Source organism: Bos grunniens, chromosome 9 (genome assembly GCF_055505025.1).
Source record: "Bos grunniens cultivar Pamir isolate PY7600 chromosome 9, Bosgru_T2T1.0, whole genome shotgun sequence".
Classification (NCBI taxonomy): Eukaryota; Metazoa; Chordata; class Mammalia; order Artiodactyla; family Bovidae; genus Bos; species Bos grunniens.
Window position 1 is genome coordinate 65010398 of NC_141173.1, and position 21649 is coordinate 65032046.

The window sequence follows — 21649 nt, forward strand, 5'->3', positions numbered from 1 at the left end:
GGACTGTAGCCTGCCAGGCTTCTCTGTCCATGGGATTTTTCAGGCAAGAATACTGGAATGGATTGCCATTTCCTCCCTTCTCCAGAGGATCTTCCCAACCCAGTATTGAACGTGCATCTCCAGTGTCTCCTGCATTGCAGGTGGATTCTTTACCTGATGAGCCATTGGGGAAGACCTAATTTGTTGCAAAATAAGTCTGGTCTCAAAAAACCATGGCCTGATAATTTATGTAACTATAATTTATCATATAGGCTTTTTGCTTTGCAGAAACTTCTGGAAGGAGTTGCAGACTGAACTTAAAAATACAAACAAACAACACCTTTCAGGGCTGGGAGAGTCATGCCAAGTACTTAAGAGATCTAGGTGAGTTCCTCCCTTTACAAGGTACCCAATATACCTTGAAATTTCTGACCTATTAGTGAGGTAGCCCTCCTAATTTACTTGATAAAGCTGCAGGGAATCTAAGGGTTTCTAATCTCTGGAGGAGCAGATAGAGAAAAAGGATAAATGCTTCAATTCTGCTTACAAATGTATAATTTACCAAATTATTGTAAGCCATGATTAGTTGGAGGGGAAGGTTTTCCTTATACCTGGAAAACACAGATTCAACCCAACAATTTTTCAGATGGAAACCATAAAAATTGTAATGATGTTCATCTGTTCACTGTCTTCTGTAACTAACTCTTTTTATCAACAGTTTTATCAAGCCATCAGGTTTTTTCCCATTAGGATTCTTTCATTTCTTACTCAGTTCAGCATTCTGGTCCTGAAGGTTGGAAACTTCAGAAGGTTCTTTCTGTTAATCTTAAAAAGGAAGCACTTTTGCAAAGGCATCAGTGAAACCACAATGACAAAAGACTTAAAAAGGCACATTTAAAATCTGATGACAATTGACAAAGTCACTTGGTCACTGCTGTAACATATAACACTTGTAGACAATAACTAGAATTATGACTGACAACATTTTACTCCATTTCAGAATTTTAGAAACTCCATATAATTTCTAGGATATCTGTATTAGTAATATTTACTGTACATATAACCTAAGTGGTCACATACAATTGTGAGAGCTGGACCTTAAAGAAGGCAGAGCGCTGAAGAATTGATGCCTTTGAACTGTGGTATTGGAGAAGACTCCTGACAGTCCCTTGGCCAGCAAGGAGATCAAACCAGTCAATCTTAAGGGAAATCAACCCTGAATACTAGTTGGAAGGATTGATGCTGAAGTTGAAACTCCAGTATTTTGGACATCTGATGGGAACAGCTGACTCATTGGAAAAGTCCCTGATGCTGGGAAAGATTGAGGGCAGATGGAGAAGAGGGTGTCAGAGGATGAGATGGCTGGATGGCATCACTGATGCAATGAACATGAATGTGGGCAAACTTTGGGGGATGATGAGAGACAGAGAGGCCTGGTGTGCTACAGTCCATGGGGTCACAAAGAGTCAGACACAACTGGGCGACTGAACAACAACATAACCTAAGAAGATTTATTACTTATTGACAATACTTCCCATGTAATTTAATGTACCAAAAAACTTAATTAGTTTAATATCTCTCTTTGGGATGTTTCAGGGGCCCTTTGAAGTATCCCAAAGTTAACTAATGGTCAAAGGACTTCATTAAATTTTTATTTAGAGAATTTTGTCAATAAATATCAAAAGAGTTTAGAACACTCAGTCAGATAGGATCATAGGTCACTGTGAAACAACAGTTATTCACTTAGCTAAAGTACCAAAGTTTCCAAGGGCCAATTACAGAACAGATAACTTCAGAGGTAAATAAACTTAAAATGTGTTATCAAAGGCCGTTCAGCAGCTTAAGAAAACTTGTACCATGCATGAGATTCTTTTCTTGGGGTCTGCTTTCTGCAAACCTTCCTCACTTTCTGGAGCCATCACTTAATTTGCCCATCCAGAAACAGTCATCTGTAAACCAGACCTACTTCCTTTTTTCTTAATAAAATGCAATTCCATTTATGTGCCGTCTTTACTGAGAATCAGCATCCTACTTTTCTTAAGCAACCATCAACTGTCATTTATATTAGTATTCTGTAGATTGATGAACATAAATACCAGTGATAATAATTTAGATAATTTAGAAAAAATTTCTAAAAATATTTGCTTTCTTGTAGAGAACCTCTCAGGATGGCAGCAAACATATTCATTAGTAGTCCAAAATATCTTTAGGTTTTCTATAAGAGGGAGCCAGTATTTAGTATTAAATGTTGCAGTACCTTATTTTGTTTAGGAGTGACTAGCTATTCAATAAACTTTCTCTTATTCCATTATCTCATTACATTTTTATGTATCTCTTGCTTAAAGGTTTCTTCACATTGAGTTATTTTCCTTGCTGACAAATTTGCAACACATATAATAAGATCTTAGTTAGCTTATATTAAACCTAGGCACAATGAAAGTATTATACTGATTATTATATTGACGACTCTTAAGACATACATGTATTCAGACAGACGCAATGAGAGAGCTAACTTCATTTTCTAAACCTAGTCATGAGTCAGATATCACAATATAAAACTCACTAGTTTATAAATAGCAGTTGGAATAAAATAATTTTTTTAAAGGCTTCATACCCTTTTTGTCCCCCTTCAGTTTCAGAAATTAGAGATGGTCTAGATAAGTGATCCTGAGAGCTCTGGTCTCAAGGATCAGGAAGCAAAAATCAGGTTCTTCAAATAGGACTTATTTCCTCAGGACTTATTACTATTTTCTTTCAAGCTAGCTTCTCTACTGGTTGGGAATTAAACGAGTTGGGGGTCGCTTAACCTTCAACAGGCATTGTGTACTTAATTGGTTTTAATGATTTTGAAAAGTTGGTCAGCCAGTATAACAAGAGCGTTTATGTGTAACTCAGACCCACCTAGATTGTCTTTTGACTAAGTAGCCAAATCTTCATCTAATCCTTCCGAAAAGACAGAATTAAGCAAAGGGTCATATTGGTGGTTAGAGAATGACTCAGGTGTCAAGCCAGAATATTGCTTAAATTTTTTCTTTTTTTTCCCCCAAACCTTTCATAATAGTCCAGAATTGATTCATTTGATCTTTGTTTACACTGTTGAATCTCTGTCCAGTCTACAGTTTTTGGGAAAAGCTCTGGATTAAGTTCAAGTAGTTTTTGAGCTAATCCTTTGTATTCAGTGCGAGCCTCTGGAGTACGTGATTCAAAGCTCACTAAGAGGTGTTTCCATTCTTTTTTCTTTATTCATGTCCTTGCTTTACTTTCAGAAACTAACAGCTGTATTAACTGATATATATCTGAAAACCTGGGCTCATAGGAGCAGATAGTTAACTTGAATTTATTAGCAAATTCCAATGGATCCTGACTTGAATTGGGAAATTCCTCAATCAAGGCTCAAAGTTCTGCTTGAGTTCTGATTGTATATGTAAGCACTGAGGATGGTTCACTTCTCCTTGGAATAATTTTCTCTTTAAGGCAACTATAATCACTTCTGAATTTTTAAATCCTCCTTTACTGGGGAAAGGGGAGCGGCAGGAGGAGGAAGAATTGGAAGAGAAACAAGGGCCAGCATCTGGTCAAGTAACTCAGATAGAAGAAGATATGTAGTGGGAGGTTGTTTCCATCTCTGGCTACTGTGAATAATGCCGTTATGAACGTGCTGTACAAATATCTGTTCAAGTCTCTGCTTTCAACTCTTTTGGGTTTATGTACAGAAGTAGAATTGCTGGATTATGTACAGTAGTTCTGAGTGAGTGAATGAGTGAAGTCACTCAGTCGTGTCCCACTCTTTGCAACCCCATGGACTGTAGCCTACCAGGCTCCTCCATCCATGGGACTTCCCAGGCGAGAATACTGGAGTGGATTGCCATTCCCTTCTCCAGGGAATCTTCCCATCCCAGGAATCGAACCCAGTTCTCCCACCTTGCAGGTGGATTCTTTACTGTCTGAGCCACCAGGGAAGCCCATTCACCAAATACTTACTGAATATTTGACACACTGTGACGGGTGTTAATGGGGCTCTGGGGCTAAAATGGGTGACAGGACAGACCTGTCCGTAAAGCTCTTACCGTTCAGTGTGCGCCAAAGTGTTCCAGGTTGAATTGTGTCCCACCAACTCTGACCCCCAAGACCTCAGAATGTGACCTTATTAGGCAATAAGGGCTTCCCTGGTGGCTCAGATGGTAAAGAATCTGTCTGAAATGCAGGAGATCCAGGTTTGATCCGAGGGTAGGGAAGATCCCTTGGAGAAGGGAATGGCAATCCACTCCAGTATTCTTGCCTGGGAAATCCCATGCACAGAGGAGCCTGGTGGGCTACAGTCCATGGGGCTACAAAGAGTCGGACACGACTGAACAACTGCCCGCGTGCACACACACGTGTTCTGGTATGACTGGTGTACTTATAAAGGGAAATTTGGACACAGAGTCAGATGTGCGTAGAAGGGAGATAATGTGAAGATGTTGAAAAGACAACAGGCCCTAAATGGAGTCATTTATGCCAAGCCCCAGATCACCAAACTAAGACTTTAATTACAGTTTCAGCTCTCCCAGAAGTGGAATCTTACACTAGTCAATCAAGAATTGCCTGACCAACATTAGTCAGGTAATCTGCCTGGCAGACCCTTGCCATCCCCTCTAAGGAAAGTCATCTTGCAATAAATAATCTGCTTTTTGGCCTAGTACTTCTTTATTCCCACTCTAGTCTGCCTATAAAATCTCTTGCCTTGTTTAACTGTTCAGGGAAACTTTCCATCTGCTAGATTGTTGATGCTGCTTGAATCTTGAATCATGAATCTTTATACAGAGCCAATAAGATCTTTAATGTTTACTCAGTTAAATTTTGTTTTTCATAAAGGCACACACAGGGAGAACACCACATAAGCTTGAAGGCAAAGAGCAAAGTGATGCTTCCACAAGCCAAAGTATGCCAAAGATTGCCTGAAAACCATTGGAAGCTACAAGAGAGGTATGAAACAAAATCTTCCATCATGGCCCTCAGAGAGAACCAACCCTGCTGACACCCTGATCTCATTGTAGCCTCCAGGAAAGTTTGCCAGTGCATTTCTGTTGCTTAAGCCACTCAGTTGGCTTAAGCAACAGAATATGTTGTTACAGCGGCCCTGGGAAACTAATATGTGAAGGCAAAACAAAGCAATCACAAAACTGTGTGACATGTGAATGGGGCATATATGTGATGCCTTGGAGGGTCGTGTGGGTGAGGTGGAAACCATGTCTTACTGGTCTTGAGGGCCCATGAAAGGGGTTTAGATTTGCCCCTGGGTCACAAGCCAGGAGAACCTTGCCATCTGGCAGAACACACAAAGGAATTTTATTTTTTTAAACTGCAGAAGAGGACATATTCTTCGCATCCTTAACTCTTCATCTGGTGGAATGCAGGCTTTCTCAACTGGAAACAGCTAAGAGATGGAGCAAAGCCCCAGAATCCTTGGCAGGATAGGAGGCTGTGAAAGTTACCCCTCAGAAGGCCTTACACTGGAGTGCGCTCCCTGGTCCTGCTACCTCCCATCTGTGTTGCTCCAGGTGTCGCCCTGGTCACGAGGAACTGCTCTGGGAAGAACACCATGGATGGGGCCATTTTAATTTCATGTACTTGATGAATTTTAGCTAGAAGGTCTGTGAATGAAATTATATCAGTTCGGTGAATTAAACTGGTTTTAATTCAGTTTAAAGCAATGATCCTCCCCACTCCATTCCTGACTCTTGGCAGAGTTTAAAACTCAAGAAGGAAATTTATATTGAGGTCAAGAAGAAGACACCAAAAAGTTGATAAAAAGTTTGGGCTTGAGACCAAGGGCTTACAATCTTCCAAAGGCAAAAAATCTAGATTCTGGAAAAGAACAGGGAGTTGCTGTTCTTTGTCAATGTGGTCATTTTAAAATAATGTTTCTTTTTCTGACAAAAATGTTGTTTCCAAATTTGGGGATTTTTGTATTGAATGCCCTTTACATTTCAAAAGACTTTTTAAAAAAGCATTGCAATGAAACTAGAAAATATGTGGATTTACCCTGATTTTTAAAGAATATAATTTTGTGTTTCATTCTGTAATGATATATGCAGTTATTACAGAGTTCAAAATTGGAAATTTGGAGCATGGCAAATATTTGGATTTTACATTAAACCAAAAATGCTAAATCTTATGCAAATGTGATAAAACATGGGATTTCAGTTGCAATTAAAATGTACTATAATGGGAAAGAATGGTATCTTGTAGGAAATAGTTCTATTTCCTAAAAGGAATTATATGAATCTATAAAATTTTCCTCTTGAACATTCTGAGTAAGATTCATTTTACAATCAAAGTTTATTTTTTGTTTGTGTATTTTCCTTTCATATGCTTTGGTTATATATTATAATATTTTGAGTTGACTTGGGGAAATTTGAACTCATAATTTTACAGTAACAGATATTCAGTGAGTTCTGAGAATTTGCAGTTCTATACCATGTTTATTTGTAATTAAAATAAGGATGGTGGTACTGAATGTTACCCAGAAATCTCTTGAATAAAACCTCAAAAGCCTGTAATTCCACCACTTAGCCTCTTTCTGGCCAATTAGTGGAATTATGAAGTAGTTTTACCATCTTCCTGACCTGCATACAAATTTCTCAAGAGGCAGGTCAAGTGGTCTGGTATGCCCATCTCTTTCAGAATTTTCCACAGTTTATTGTGATCCACACAGTCAAAGGCTTTGGCATAGTCAATAAAGCAGAAATAGATGTTTTTCTGGAACTCTCTTGCTTTTTTGATGATCCAGCGGATGTTGGCAATTTGGTCTCTGGTTCCTCTGCCTTTTCTAAAACCAGCTTGAACATCTGGAAGTTCATGGTTCACATATCGTTGAAGCCTGGCTTGGAGAATTTTGAGCATTACTTTACTAGCGTGTGAGATGAGTGCAATTGTGCGGTAGTTTGAGCATTCTTTGGCGTTGCCTTTCTTTGGGATTGGAATGAAAACTGACCTTTTCCAGTCCTGTGGCAACTGCTGAGTTTTCCAAATTTGCTGGCATATTGAGTGCAGCACTTTCACAGCATCACCATGGGAAGAGTTGACTCATTGGAAAAGACTCTGATCCTGGGAGGGATTGGGGGCAGGAGGAGAAGGGGACGACAGAGGATGAGATGGCTGGATGGGATCACTGACTCGATGGATGTGAGTCTGAGTGAACTCCAGGAGTTGGTGATGGACAGGGAGGCCTGGCGTGCTGTGATTCATGGGGTCGCAAAGAGTTGGACACGACTGAGTGACTGAACTGAACTGAATTTAACTGTACCGTCTTGATCTCTCTGTAGGAAAATTAAAAACTTTGATGGGCGTTGGTTAAAATAATACTTATTGGGAGAATCATTTGGATGTATACACTACACACTTTAGAATAAGTATTATATTTTAAATTTATAAGACAGGACTGACACTACTCAACTTAGAAACTTACTGTAAAGCTACAGCCCTCAAAACAATGAAGTGTTATAAAAGAGTAGATACATAGATGAATGGAACAGAATAGAGAGCCCAGAAGTGATCCATAGAAATGTAAACCGATCAGTAAACTGACCCTTGACAAAAAAACAAAGATGATACAATGGAGAAAAATTAGTCTTTTCAACAATTGCTACTGGAACAACTGGATATCCACTTGCAAAAAAAAAAAAAAAAGAAGAAGAAGAAGAAACAGAGTTTTTACTTCCATCACAAGAATGAACTCAAAATTACTCATAAACCTAACTATAGAACAAAAAAACTACAAAACTCCAAGGAGATAACACACGAAAATCCAGATGACTCTGGGTATGGTGATGTCTTTTTATTAGATACAACACCAAAGATAGGACTCATGCAAGAAATAATTGATAAGCTGAGCTGAACTTCATTCAAATTAAAAACCTCTGCTCTGTGAAAACTCTCAAGAGAATAAGTAGACACAACAGACTGGGAGAAAATATTTATAAATGACATGCCTGTTAAAGAACTTATCCAAAATATACCAAGAACTCTTAAAACTCAACCATAAGTAAAGAAACTATTCCAATTAAAAATGGGCAAAAGACCCTATCAAGGAATATATACAGACAGCAAATAAGCATATGAAAAGATGCTCCACATCCTGTGTCATTGAAAGTGAAAGTGAATTCTCTCAGTTGTGTCCAACTCTTTGCGACCCCGTGGACTGTAGCCCATCAGGCTCCTCCGTCCATGATATTCTCCAGGCAAGAATAAGGAGTGGGTTGCCATTTCCTTCTTCAATGCAAATTAAAACAACAGTGAGGCTCGCAAGTCACCCATGTGCAGCCTTCTTGCAGCAAGTGAGCCTGAGGCAGCCATTGCTTGCTCAGTGTTCTCTAGTACCTGGATTCTTATCCTTGAAGATGCCTGAGGAAGTGCACCATGGAGACGGAGGTGGAGCCATTTGCCTTTGAGGCAAAAATTGCCGAACTCATGTCTCTTATTATTAATACCTTCTATTCCAACAAAGAAATTTTTCTTCCGGAATTGATCAGTAATGCTTCTGATGCCTTGGACAAGATTTGCTATGAGAGCCTGACAGACCCTTTCAAATTGGACAGTGGTAAAGAGCTGAATACATCATGAGAAACGCTGGGCTGGAGGAAGCACAAGCTGGAATCAAGATTGCTGGGAGAAATATCAATAACCTCAGATATGCAGATGACACCACACTTATGGTAGAAATTGAAGAGGAACTAAAAATCCTCTTGATGAAAGTGAAAGAGGAGAGTGAAAAAGTTGGCTTAAAGCTCAACATTCAGAAAACTAAGATCATGGCATCTTGTCCCATCACTTCATGGGAAATAGGTGGGGAAACAGTGGAAACAGTGTCAGACTTTATTTTTTGGGGGCTCCAAAATCAGCGCAGATGGTGACTGCAGCCATGAAATTAAAAGATGCTTACTCCTTGGAAGGAAAGTTATGACCAATTTCTAGATAGCATATTGAAAAATGGAGACATTACTTTGCCAACAAAGGTCCGTCTGGTCAAGGCTATGGGTTTTCCTGTGGTCATGTATGGATGTAAGAGTTGGACTGTGAAGAAGGGTGAGTGCCGAAGAATTGATGCTTTTGAACTGTGGTGTTGGAGAAGACTCTTGAGAGTCCCTTGGACTGTAAGGAGATCCAATCAGTCCATTCTGAAGGAGATCAGTCCTGGGATTTCTTTGGAAGGAATAATGCTAAAGCTGAAACTCCAGTACTTTGGCCACCTCATGCGAAGAGTTGACTCACTGGAAAAGACTCTGATGCTGGGAGGGATTGGGGGCAGGAGGAGAAGGGGACAACAGAGGATGAGATGGCTGGATGGCATCACTGACTCGATGGACGTGAGTCTCAGTGAACTCTGGGAGTTGGTGATGGACAGGGAGGCCTGGCGTGCTGTGATTCATGGGGTTGCAAAGAGTCAGACACAACTGAGCGAATGAACTGAACTGAACTGAACTGAAAGAACTGAAAATTCTCATCATCCCGAACCCCTAGGAACATACTCTAACTCTGGTAGACACGGGCATTGGCATGACCAAAGCTGACCTGTAAATAATTTGGGAACCATTGCCAAGTCTCACACTAAAGCATTTATGGAGGCTCTTCAGGCTGGTGCAGACTTTTCCATGATTGGGCGATCTGGTGTGGGCTTCTACTCTGCCTACCTAGTGGCAGAGAAAGTGGTTGTGATAACAAAGCATAAGGATGAGGAACAGTATGCCTAGGAGTCTTCTGCTGGCGGTTCCTTCACTGTCCAAGCTGACCATGGTGAGCCTATTGGCCGGAGTACCAAAGTGATTCTCCACCTGAAGGAAGACCATAGAGAGTACTTGGAAGAGAGGCGGGTCAAAGAAGTGGTAAAGAAGCACTCACCGTTCATAGGCTATCCCATCAAACTCTATCTGGAGAAAGAACGTGAAAAGGAAATCAGTGACTATGAGGCTGAAGAAGAGAAAGGTGAGAAAGAACAGGAAGATAAATATGATGAAGAGAAGCCTAAGATTGAAGATGTGGGTTCAGATGAGGAGGATGATAGTGGCAAAGATAAGAAAAAGAAGACAAAGAAGATAAAGGAGAAGTACATTGCTCAGGAAGAACTGAACAAGACCAAGCCCATTTGGACCAGAGACCCTGATGACATCACCCTGGAGGAATATGGTGAGTTCTACAAGAGTTTTACCAATTACTGGGAAGATTACTTTGCAGTAAAGCACTTCTCTGTAGAAGGTCAATTGGAATTCAGAGCACTGCTGTTCATCCCTCATTGGGCTCCTTTTGACCTCTTCGAGAACAAAAAGAACAACACCAAACTGTATGTCTGCCATGTGTCCATCATGGACAGCTGTGATGAGTTGATTCCAGAATATCTCAACTTCTTCCGTGGGGTGGTTGACTCTGAAGACCTTCACCTGAACATCTCCTGAGAAATGCTCCAGCAGAGCAAAATTCTGAAGGTTATTCATAAGAACATTCTTAAGAAGTACCTTGAACTCTTTTCTGAGCTGGCAGAAGACAAGGAGAAATATAAGGAATTCTATGAGGCATTCTCTAAAAACCTGAAGCTTGGAATCGGTGAGGACTCCACTAATTGGCGATACCTTTCTGAGCTGCTGTGCTATCACACGTCCCAGTCTGGAGATGAGATGACTCCTCTCTCAGAATACATGTCTCGCATGAAGGAGACACAGAAGTCCGTCTGTTGCATCACTGGTGAGAGCAAATAGCAGGTTGTGAACTCTTCCTTTGTGGAGTGCATGTGGAAGCAGGGCTTTGAGGTAGTGTATGTGATAGAGCCCATTGATGAGCACTGTGTGCAGCAGCTCAAGGAGTTTGATGGGAAGAGTCTGGTCTCCACGACCAAGGAGGGCCTAGAGCTGCCTGAGTACAAGGAGGATAAGAAGAAGGTGGAGGAGAGCAAGGCCAAGTTTGAGAACCTCTACAAACTCATGAAAGAGATCTTGGATAAGAAGGTGGAGAAGGTGACAATCTCCTGAAGACAGGCTCATGTCTTCACCCTGCTGCACTGTGATGAGCACCACAGCTGGACAGCCAACATGCAGTGCATCATGAAAGCTCAGGCACTTTGGGGCAACTCGACCATGGACTAAATGATGGAGATCAGTCCTGATCACCCCATCGTGGAGACCCTGCAGCAGAAGGCAAGAGGCAGGCATAAACGGCAAGACTGTCAGGGACCTGGTGGTGCTGCTGTTTGAAACTGCACTGCTCTCTTCTGTCTTCTCGCTTGAGGATCCCCAGACCCTCTCCAGCCATATCTTCCACAAGATAAAGCTTGGCCTGGGCATTGATGACGACACGGTGATGGCGGAGGAGCCCAGTGCTGCTGTTCCTGATGAGATTCCCCCCTTGAGGGTGACGAGGATGCCTCCTGCATGAAAGAAGTAGATTAGGAGTTTTTACCTGCAGCCTGCTCCCTCTGTGTAGCATCCCCATGGCTCCCCCAGGGGCAGCCCTAGTGGCCCTGGCTCACGTGGTTCCCTCTGCTGATGTCTAGTGGTTTTATTTCTGTCCTTCTGTCTAAGGCAGGATACAAGGGCCTCAAGCAAGCCCTATCCCTATCCACGTTTGACATGGGGTTTGAATATTGTGTGCTGTGTTTTTTGTTGTTGTTGTTCTGAAATTAAAATGTTGGGGAAAAACAAAACAAAACAAAACAGTGAGATACCACTACATGCCTCTTAGAAATGGCCAAAATCTAGAATGCTGCAAGAGCAAATGCTGGCAAGGATGAGTAGCAACAGGAACTCTCATCCATTTCTGGTGGGAATGCAAAATGGCATAGTCACTTTGGAAGAAAGTATGGTAGTTTCTTACAAAAAATAAACATACTCTTACTATATAATCCCTCAATCTCTTTACTTGATAATTTACCCCAGTGAGTTGAAAATTTATGTCCACCCAAAAACCTGTACATGGATGTTTATAATAGCTTTATTCAGAATTGCCAAAACTTGGAAACAACCAAGATGTCCTTCAGTGGGTAAATAGATAAACTGTGATACATTCAGACAATGGAACATTATTCTGTACTAAAAAGAAATGAGCTATGAAACCATGAAAAGATGTGGAACTATGAAACCAGCTTCATTCCATAACCAATGAAATGTTATTTAGTGCTAAAAAGAAATGAGTTATAAAACCTTAAATGTACATCACTAAGTGAAAGAGAAGGCAATGGCACCCCACTCCAGTACTCTTTCCTGGAAAATCCCATGGACAGAGGAGCCTGGAAGGCTGCAGTCCATGGGGTCGCTAAGAGTCAGACACGACTGAGCGACTTCACTTTCACTTTTCACTTTCATGCATTGGAGAAGGAAATGGCAACCCACTCCAGTGTTCTTGCCTGGAGAATCCCAGGAATGGGGGAGCCTGGTGGTCTGCCGTCTATGGGGTCGCACAGAGTCGGACACGACTGAAGCGACTTAGCAGTAGCAGCAGCAAGTAAAAGATACTAATCCAAAAAGCCTGATACTATGTGATTCCAACTGTATGATATTCTGGAAAAGGCAAAATTCTGGAGACAGGAAGAGGGTGAGTGGTTGCCATGGGTTAGAGTAGAGGGAGGGATAAAGAAGTGAAGCACAGAGGATTTTTAGGGCAATGAAACTACTCTGTATGACACTATAATGGTGGATTTGTTATACATTTGTGAAAATGCATAGGATGTACAACACCAAGAGTTCAACAATGCAGAGTATGGACTTTGGGTGATAATTATGTGTCAGTGCAGGCTCATTGATTATAACCAGTGTACCACTCTGGTATAGGGTGTTGACAGGCAGGGAAGACTGTGTGTACGTGGAGCCAGAGAGCATATGTGACATCTCTGTACTTTCTGCTCTGTTTTGCTGTGAACCTAAAATTGCTCTAAAAATGTTTTTTTGAAAAAGTTAGAAGGATGCCAGTCCTGCTCTCTTTGTTTGATCTCAGCAGCTTAGCCGAGAAAGCATATAATTTTTCAATAGTATCCATGATGGTGACTGTAGAGATTTTAGTGGAAAGATTTATTTTATTCATGTAAGTGTAACTAACTGTCAGGTAATGCAACTAAAGGATATTTTCCCCCCAAGGTCAAACAAGAATGGGGTTTCTTTTTCTCTTAGAGAAAAGGAAACTTCTGCTCATAGTTCAAGTGCTTTTAAAGATTTTCCTCTTCTGAGTGACCATGCAGTCATCTCCCCCACGTTTCCATTTCCTGACAAAACCCTTTAAAAGATGTGTCGATTCAGAGATCTGGTTCTAATAATGGTCTTGCCTCTGTAACTAAAGGACTTCCCTGGTGGTTCAGCGACAAAGAATCCACCTGCCAACGTAGGAGATGTGGGTTTGATCCCTAGGTCAAGAAGGTCCCCTGAAGGAAGAAACTGCAACACACTCCAGTATGCTTGCCTGAGAAGTCCCATGGACAGAGAAGCCTGGTGGGCTACAGTCCATTGGTTTACAAAGAGTTGGACATGCCTAAAGTGCCTGAGCAGGCATGCTAAAAGATGTCTTCAGGGTAACCTGAGGAGTCTTTGTTATCAGCACCTGTCTGTGTAGAAGGTGATGACTGATAATGACCTGAGGAGGTCCCTTTTTCAGGAAAATAGCAGAATAAGCTGTACAATGGAGTATGGCAAGAATTTTATCTTGTGCAAAGAGTTTCTTGTCAGCCAACAGTTGTGTTTGGCAATCCTTCTTCTTTTCTTTCTTGTCTTAGAAAAGTCATTTTGAAAACATTCAGTCATCAGAATTCCTAAAACAGACTAAAAAAAAAAAAAGAAAGAATTTTTCTTTGATGGCACCAGCAAGCACATAGTGAATAAAACAAGGAGATGCCTATTATAAAGAGATGTCCTGCAGATACAAGGGAACTGAGAGGTTGCCAGTTCTTCAATGATATGCTTCAAAATACCCCTGAGTATGAACCATACTCTCCTGTTTCTTTGCACGTCTCACAGTTTTGTTTGTTTGTTTGTTTTTCCTTGTTGGTTAAATACTGCTTTTAAAATAACATATTATGAAAACTCTGATAATCAGACCATCCCCTCCCTCCTCTCCCCCTAACCAGGGTTTGTTGCTGCTGTTTGAGATTGTGGGTGTCACTGTAGTTGCTGTTTGTTTTTTTAGTGACTTCCCTGGACTAGTTATAGAGTCGATATTCTTTGCTATGTACAGCCACTGAAGTCTTTGCTCAGTTAGCCTGCTGCTGCTGCTGCTAAGTCGCTTCAGTCGTGTCCGACTCTGTGAGACCCCATAGACGGCAGCCCACCAGGCTCCCCCGTCCCTGGGATTCTCCAAGCAAGAACACTGGAGTGGGTTGCCACTTCCTTCTCCAATGCATGAAAGTGAAAAGTGAAAGTGAAGTCACTCAGTCGTGTCCGACTCTTAGCGACCCCATGGACTGCAGCCTACCAGGCTCCTCCGTCCATGGGATAGCCTGGTGAACAGCTAATGATGGAGATACATGTACTAAAATTTCTTGAGCCAGTAAGTCTCCCAGCCAGTAAATTCCCAGTAAGAACTCCAAGGGGGTGCATTTCGGGACTTGCTTTTAGTGTTCTCACAGGGAGTTCACAACCCTACCTTAGCCTTCATTCTCTTCTCGTGCAGAATCTCGTGGCTAGTCAGAGGTGGAAAAATTAGTACCTTCTCAGGTCTTCCCTGGACATACTCAGAGCCCAGTACATGCAGGTGGCTTTCTAGATTCCAAGGAGTATGTTGAGCTTTTCAAAACCCCCCAAAACTTTTTATTCACCGGATTTTTCTTTTAAAATGTTTTGTTCAGCCCCTTATTTTCCCAACTCCTATTGCTATCATAGGCACCTGGGATGTTAATTGCCATGGATTTTTCTGAGATTTTGTTGTTTGGTTTTATTCTTTTCTGCCAATGAGGATTTTTTCAAGTCTAAGTATAATTGACTTACAATATTGTATTAGTTTCAGGTATATAAGAGTGATTTGATATTTTTATGCATCATAAAATGATCAGAAGTCTAGTTATCATCTATCATTATACAAAACAGTGTAATATGGTTATTGGCTATATTCCCCATGCTGTATATTAGATCCCTGTGACTTATTTATTTTATAAATAGAAGTTTGCACCTCTTAATCTGCACTACCTGTATCACTCCTCTTCCCATCCCTCTCCCTTCTGGCAATCACCTGTTTGTTCTCTGTATCTATGACTACTTCTCTGTGTTATGCTTGTTCATTTGTTTTGTTTTTGAGACTCCACATATAAGTGAAATCATACAGTATTTGTCTTTGTCTGACTTATTTCGCTTAGTATAATACCCTAAATCCATCCATGTTGTCACCAATAGATGAGTGAAAAAAGAATGAAATTGTTTTTTTTTTTTTGGCTGAATAATATTCCATTGTATACATATACCACATCTTTATCCATTTATCTATTGATGGACACTTAGGTTGCTTCCATATCATGGCTATTTTTTTTTTTTTTTTGGTGTGTTGTATGCTTTGCAAGATCTTAGTTCTCTAGCTAGGAACTGAACCTCAGCAGTGACAGCATGGAGTCCTAACCACTGAACCTCCAGGGAATTCCCTTCATGACTATTGTTAATAATACTAAAATGAATAGTGGGCACATATATCTTTTCAAATTAGTGTTTTCAGATTTTTTTTTTTTTCAGGGAAGTAAATACCTGGAAGTGAAATTGCTGAGTAGTATGGCCTGGAAAATCCCATGGATGGAGGAGCCTGGTAGGCTGCAGTCCATGGGATCGTGAAGAGTCGGACACGACTGAGCGACTTCACTTTCACTTTTCACTTTCATGCATTGGAGAAGGAAATGGCCACGCACTCCAGTGTTCTTGCCTGGAGAATCCCAGGGACAGGGGAGCCTGGTAGGCTGCCGTCTGTGGGGTCGCACAGAGTTGGACATGACTGAAGCGACTTAGCAGCAGCAGCATGGTAGTTCTATTTTCATTTCTTTGAGAAATCACTGTACTGTTTTCCATAGTGGCTATACCAATTTACATTCCCATCAACAGTGAGCAAAGCTTCCCTTTCTCCACATCCTCACCAACACTTGATATTTGTGTGTGTGTGTGTGTGTGTGTGTGTGTGTGTGTGTTTTGGATAATAGCCCTGGTAGGCAGGGTCAGGTCCCAACATAGTTCACTGTGGGCTCTTAAATTTTCTGGAGCTGGTGTCAACCTGCTGGTGGATAGGGCTAGGGCTGGATGCCAGGGAGGCTGGCTGAGGGGCCCAAAGTGTCTGGAGCTGCTGTTGGTCTGCTGGTGGATTAGACCAAGGCCCAGGTTAGCCTCGGGCTGGTTCCCACCCACTGGTGGGTTGTGGAGAGTCCTGGGGCTAGTGTTGGCCCACTGGAGAGGAGCTGGATCCTGGGGCCTCTGGTGGGTGGGACTGAGTCCCTGGGGCTCAGGAGGGTCCTATGGTAGCCCTCTTGATGGTGGGTGGGGCTGTGTTCCCATCCAGTTAGCTGCTTGGCTTGGGACATTTCAGGACTGGTGTCCACCGAGTAGTGGGAGGGTTGGGGTTCTGGTTCTAACAAGCTATAGGGAGGAGTCCAAAATGGGGCTTGCCAGCACTGTCCTCATGGTGGAATATGTACCCCAAAATGGCTAGTGCCCGTGTTTATGTCCCTGGGAGGGAGGGTTCTAGTTGTCTCCTGTCGCTCCAAGAGGTGCTCCAAGATTAGCAAGTGGGTCTGACCCAGACTCCTTTACATACAGCTCTGTCCTGGGGCTTGGAGCATGTGAAATTTCATGTGCATCCTTTTAAGAGTGGAGTTGTTGTTCCCCTCTGCTCTCTGGCTCTCCCAGCTTTCAAAGCCAAATGTTCTGGGAGCTCATCTTCCCTATGCGGGACCCCCAGATTGGGAAGCCTAGTTTGGGGCTTGGACCCCTTGTTCCTTGGGGAGAACCTCTGCAATTGTGATTTTCCTCCTCTTCTCAGGTCTCCTGTGTGTGTGGGTCTTGATTACGCTGCATCTCTGTCCTTCCTACCTGTCTCGTTCTTCCTTCTCTATATCTTTAGTTGTGGAAAGCTTTTCTTCTAGTCTAGTCAGCCAGTCATAAATAGTTGACTCTGGAAATAACCGTAATTTTGGTGTGCCTGTGGGAGAGGTGAGCTCAGTGTCTCCCAACTCTGCCATCTTGACCACCCAAAGATGGTTTTGGACTGGTGTTGGGGTGGGGACAAGGCTGTTCCACTGAGAACATTCTGGGTTAGGTCAAATAAGAACCAGGTCTGTGAGTGGGGGTTTCTAGGGAGTTACCAGATAAGTTATAGAATGACAGTTCTTTGGGAACGGAGATTTCAGGGGAGTGTCAGATCTGTTCTGCCTCCCTCAGCCATTTCTAGGTTGCTGCTGATAGCAAGATTGTTACATTTCAAGATTACTGTGGGGATGGGAATAGGGCAAGTTAAAATTGCACATGATTTTCTTTTCCTACAGAGATTCAGTCAGTTTTCTTGAGGAAACAAGAAAAATTGTATTATCACAATCCTTTGCTTAATGTCCAGAATAATTAAAAAATTAATTTTGACTATTTTTGCCAGTACTTACTGTTTTTATAAAGAAGTAAGTTTGGGAGGGCTTTTTTTTTTTTTCCCCTTTTGGAAGTGCTTTTCCTGATTTTTTAAAAATTTATTTTTTAAAAGCAATTATATTGAAACCCATCCAGGAGAGAAACAGAAAATTTCCACTTCACCGTGCCTTTCCTCACCCTCAAGTCTACCGTTCAATTTTAATCATAATAGCTATCTGAAAAAAGTCACAAGATTTTCTGATCCTTCATCCAATCCCTTAACTCTTAAAAAAGAAAGGGGTTTGAAGTGTTAATATCTCCTTAGGTTTGATAGTTAAGGATTTTAATAATCTTTCCCTGACTTCAATTTGGACTTTAGAGAATTATTATGTATTATTTGTCTTTAAAAAATTTTAAATGTAACTTCCTCTCCTTGATTTTACTAATATGTAACCATTGCACAGAGCAAGTTAATAACTTATCACTTCCTTTGATGAATGGGTGTCTTATAGCCAAAGTTGAACAAGGAAGAAATCTTATGAGTAATGAGTTCTTGTTCACTTCTTTTTAACCATCTGAGTTATTTTTTAATGAAAAAAGAAAAATTGAGTTGAAAGCTCATAGAAAAGGAGCAGTCAATGTTAGACCAAACACTGTTGCTGCTGCTGCTGCTAAGTCACTTCAGTCGTGTCCGACTCTGTGCGACCCCGTAGACGGCCACCCGCCAGGCTCAGCCATCCCTAGGATTCTCCAGGCAAGAACACCGGAGTGGGTTGCCATTTCCTTCTCCAATGCATGAAAGTGAAAGGTGAAAGTGAAGTCGCTCAGTCGTGTCTGACTCTTAGCGACCCCATGGACCACAGCCTACCAGGCTCCTCCGTCCATGGGATTTTCCAAACAAGAGTACTGGAGTAGGGTGCCATTGCCTTCTCCGGACCAAACACTGGAGTACTGTAAATTCTTTTATGGCTCTTACTTACTATGTAAGCATTTTTCAGCTCTGAGTCTTCCTCTGAGTTTATTCCTCTTACTCTTTCTTTCCAGCCCCCTAGATTATAGAGATTGCCCTCAATCACATATCCATAGTGAGGAGTTTTATAGGGATGGTTCAGAGGGTGTGATCAGCTCATGGACATTCTTCTGATGGGTTGGAGGTGAGGTAAGTAGGAGTCAGCATCATCAACCTACAGTTTCCAGACAGCTTGGGGTCTATGTGCTTGTCGGCAGCTTACCATTGTTAATCCTTAAATTCTCCCACCTGGAGGGTGTTTCAGTATCAGCAAAACAGCTCAGAGATATTGTTTTGTGTACTGATGGGAAACCAGGACCTTGCCTGAAGGCTGCACTATTATTTCTCTTGACTGTTTATCCTTGGTCTCCCATACTCTTCCTTCCCTTCTTGAATCTCCTGTAATCAAAGAATTGGGGAACTCAGAATAGTTTTATGCCCAGGAGCTCCCCAGTGTCTTGCTTAGTATCAAGTTACATTTTTGACTTAATGTACCCTGATCATTTTTCCATATGAATACATAGAGATTTTATCTTTTAAAAAAACCCAAACAGCTGTTTAGTATTCCATACTATAAAAATATCCTAAAAAAAAAAACCCAAACAAAAAAATCTTAATTAATTTACTTCTCTTAATAGATCCTTGGATTGTTTACAGTTTTTCAGTATTGCAGACAATGTTTCTATCGTTAACAACCTATACATTACTATGCATGCATGTGGGTGAGAAAAGATTTTGGCTTTTAGTTAATTCAAAGTGCCACTCTTCAAAATGCTATATCAATTTTCACTTTTACCAACAATGTGAGAGAGAACCTATACTCCCCTGTCTTAATCAAAAGCTGAGTATTTCAGAAAATATTTTTCAGTTTTTTAATAAGAAAATAGTGTCTCATTATTATTGTGGTTTAGTTTATATTTCTTTTTTTTTTCAGTCTTCCCATTTGTGAATAATGTAGTGTTTCTTCTAATTGTTAGGGAGATTGGGCATCTTCCATAAATTCATTGATATTTTGTGTGTTGTTGGAATGGACTTTGTACTTTATGTAGTATTGTTTATTAAATAATACAGATTGAAAATATTTTTTTCACATGTTGGTTCTTGTCCTTGACTTCTGTTTCTGGTGTTTTTAGGCCTGTAAAAATTTTACATTTTAATATAGTCTAATCTATCTGTTTTTCCATTTGGTTCTGGGTTTCATGTTATAAGTCAAGTTTTCTTGTATTTTCTTCCAGAGTCTTAATAGTTTCATTTTTAATAATTGTTCCAACTAGAATTTATTAGTCTAAGGAGTGAGGTAGGGATTCACTTTTGCTGTTTTCCCAAATAATTTGCCAGGTGACTCAATTCTATCATTGAATAGTTTTACCTTTCCCCAATTTATAGATAATGCAACTTTTTATCAAAAGAAATTTCTATATGTGCTTTAGTCTTGATTATGTTTTATTTATCATTAAATCTTGACAAAGTTATCAATTATTATTGCTACTAAAATGTAGTAGAACTACTAGCTCATTACCAAGGAGATACAGGTTTTGTGTGACCTGAAGTTTTAACAAAAATGATACAAAGTTATGAAAATAAAATCAGTACAAAAAAGAATATTTATATACAAAGAGAAAAAAATCATCACAAATTACAGAGTTTTAAAAGATCATAAATGCTACAAACATCATAATATCTGGAAAAAGCAATATTTCTATTCATTGCCTCTGATCTTTCTATATTTCCCCTACTATTTTTGGCAGTGCCCTCTGATTATCTCTTCATGTCAAATGATTTTATAATTTTCTACAGGAAAAAATCATTTTTTTCTATCATGTTTAGATGAAATTTATTTTTTTATGATTGAAACATTTTTATAATTGAAGTTTATAGTTTTTATTTATTTAAATTTTATTTTATTGGGGTAACACTGTTTCATACTGTTACATTATTTAGGTTTCACATTTCCAATGCTATATTTCTAATTCTATATACACTACAACATGCTCATCACCAAAAATTTAGTTTCATCAACATACATTTTACCTCAATTTTACCTTCACCTCCCCACTGTGGTCACCACTATATGTTCTTTTTGTCTATCTGTTTTGTTTATTGTTTCTTTATTTATTAGTTTATTATATTCCACATTTGAGTGAAATCGTACGGTATTTGTCTTTTACCATCTGACTTATTTCAGTTTGCATAATAACCTCAAGGTCCATATATGTTGCAAAGGGCAAGCTTTCATCTTTTTATGGCTGGTAGTATCCCATTGTATTTATTACCACATCTTCTTTACCCATTTATCCACTGATGGGTACTTATGTTGTTTCCATATCTTGGCTACTGTAAATAATGTTGCGATGAACATAGGGCTGCATATATTTTTTGGATTAGTGTTTCTGTATTCTTTGGATAAATGTCCAGAAGTGGGTTAGCTAGATCAAATGGGGGTAGTTCTGTTCTTATCTTTTTGAGGCATCTCCATAGTTCTGACATTTATAAATTTTTATAATTGAAATAAAATTTTTTTCAGCTTCATAGTTTGTAATTGGTAATGTCATGTAAATTGGAGGAAACTTCAAGTTTGGTTCTCAATGTCCATCAACCTCTAGAAAGTTTCTGGATCTGCCAGAGCTCAGGGCATTTTAAGTTTTTTCATTTCAGTGACTAATCTTGTATCTTCTTCAAAATGGTGGCTCTAATCAATAAATTGATTGTTGATGTTGTCATAGTCACGTTGTACCTTTACATCCTGAATCTGAGGGAACTGGTTTAACAGACAGCAGAAATATTCTTAGCAGCCATTCCTATACAAAGATGGCAACAATGAGTTTAACTATATACAAAATGACTGAATATTACGTAAATGTATCCATTAAACCTAAACTAAGTGAATCTTCAAGTCAGCATTCCCTTACCTGGCTTCCATTATGGCCCCTCTGGTACTATCCATCGTAAGAGAAAGTGTTACATAGAGGAAGTTGGAGTGAAAAGAGATAGAGATCTTAACCAAAGTTGGTTGAAATACATTACATTCCAAGTTTTTATAAACACATTTAACCATATGGGGGCTTCCCAGATATTGCTAGTGGTAAAGAATTTGCCTGCCAGTCCAGGAGATATAAGAGACATGGATTTGATC

General features: G+C 40.3%; 1 long non-coding RNA gene and 1 pseudogene across 2 annotated transcripts; both read left to right on the forward strand.

Annotated features, from left to right (window-relative positions):
- The first annotated feature begins 4831 nt into the window (after positions 1-4831).
- Positions 4832-6726, forward strand: LOC147366058 (uncharacterized). The gene is made up of 2 exons (XR_015133183.1): positions 4832-4944; positions 5327-6726. It is a non-coding gene; the product is annotated as an uncharacterized LOC147366058 (long non-coding RNA).
- Positions 6727-8360: 1634 nt separating this feature from the next.
- Positions 8361-11876, forward strand: LOC147366059 (heat shock protein HSP 90-beta-like; annotated as a pseudogene). Its single transcript, XR_015133182.1, has 2 exons — positions 8361-8593; positions 9604-11876. The product of XR_015133182.1 is annotated as a heat shock protein HSP 90-beta-like (transcript).
- The last annotated feature ends 9773 nt before the right edge of the window (positions 11877-21649 follow it).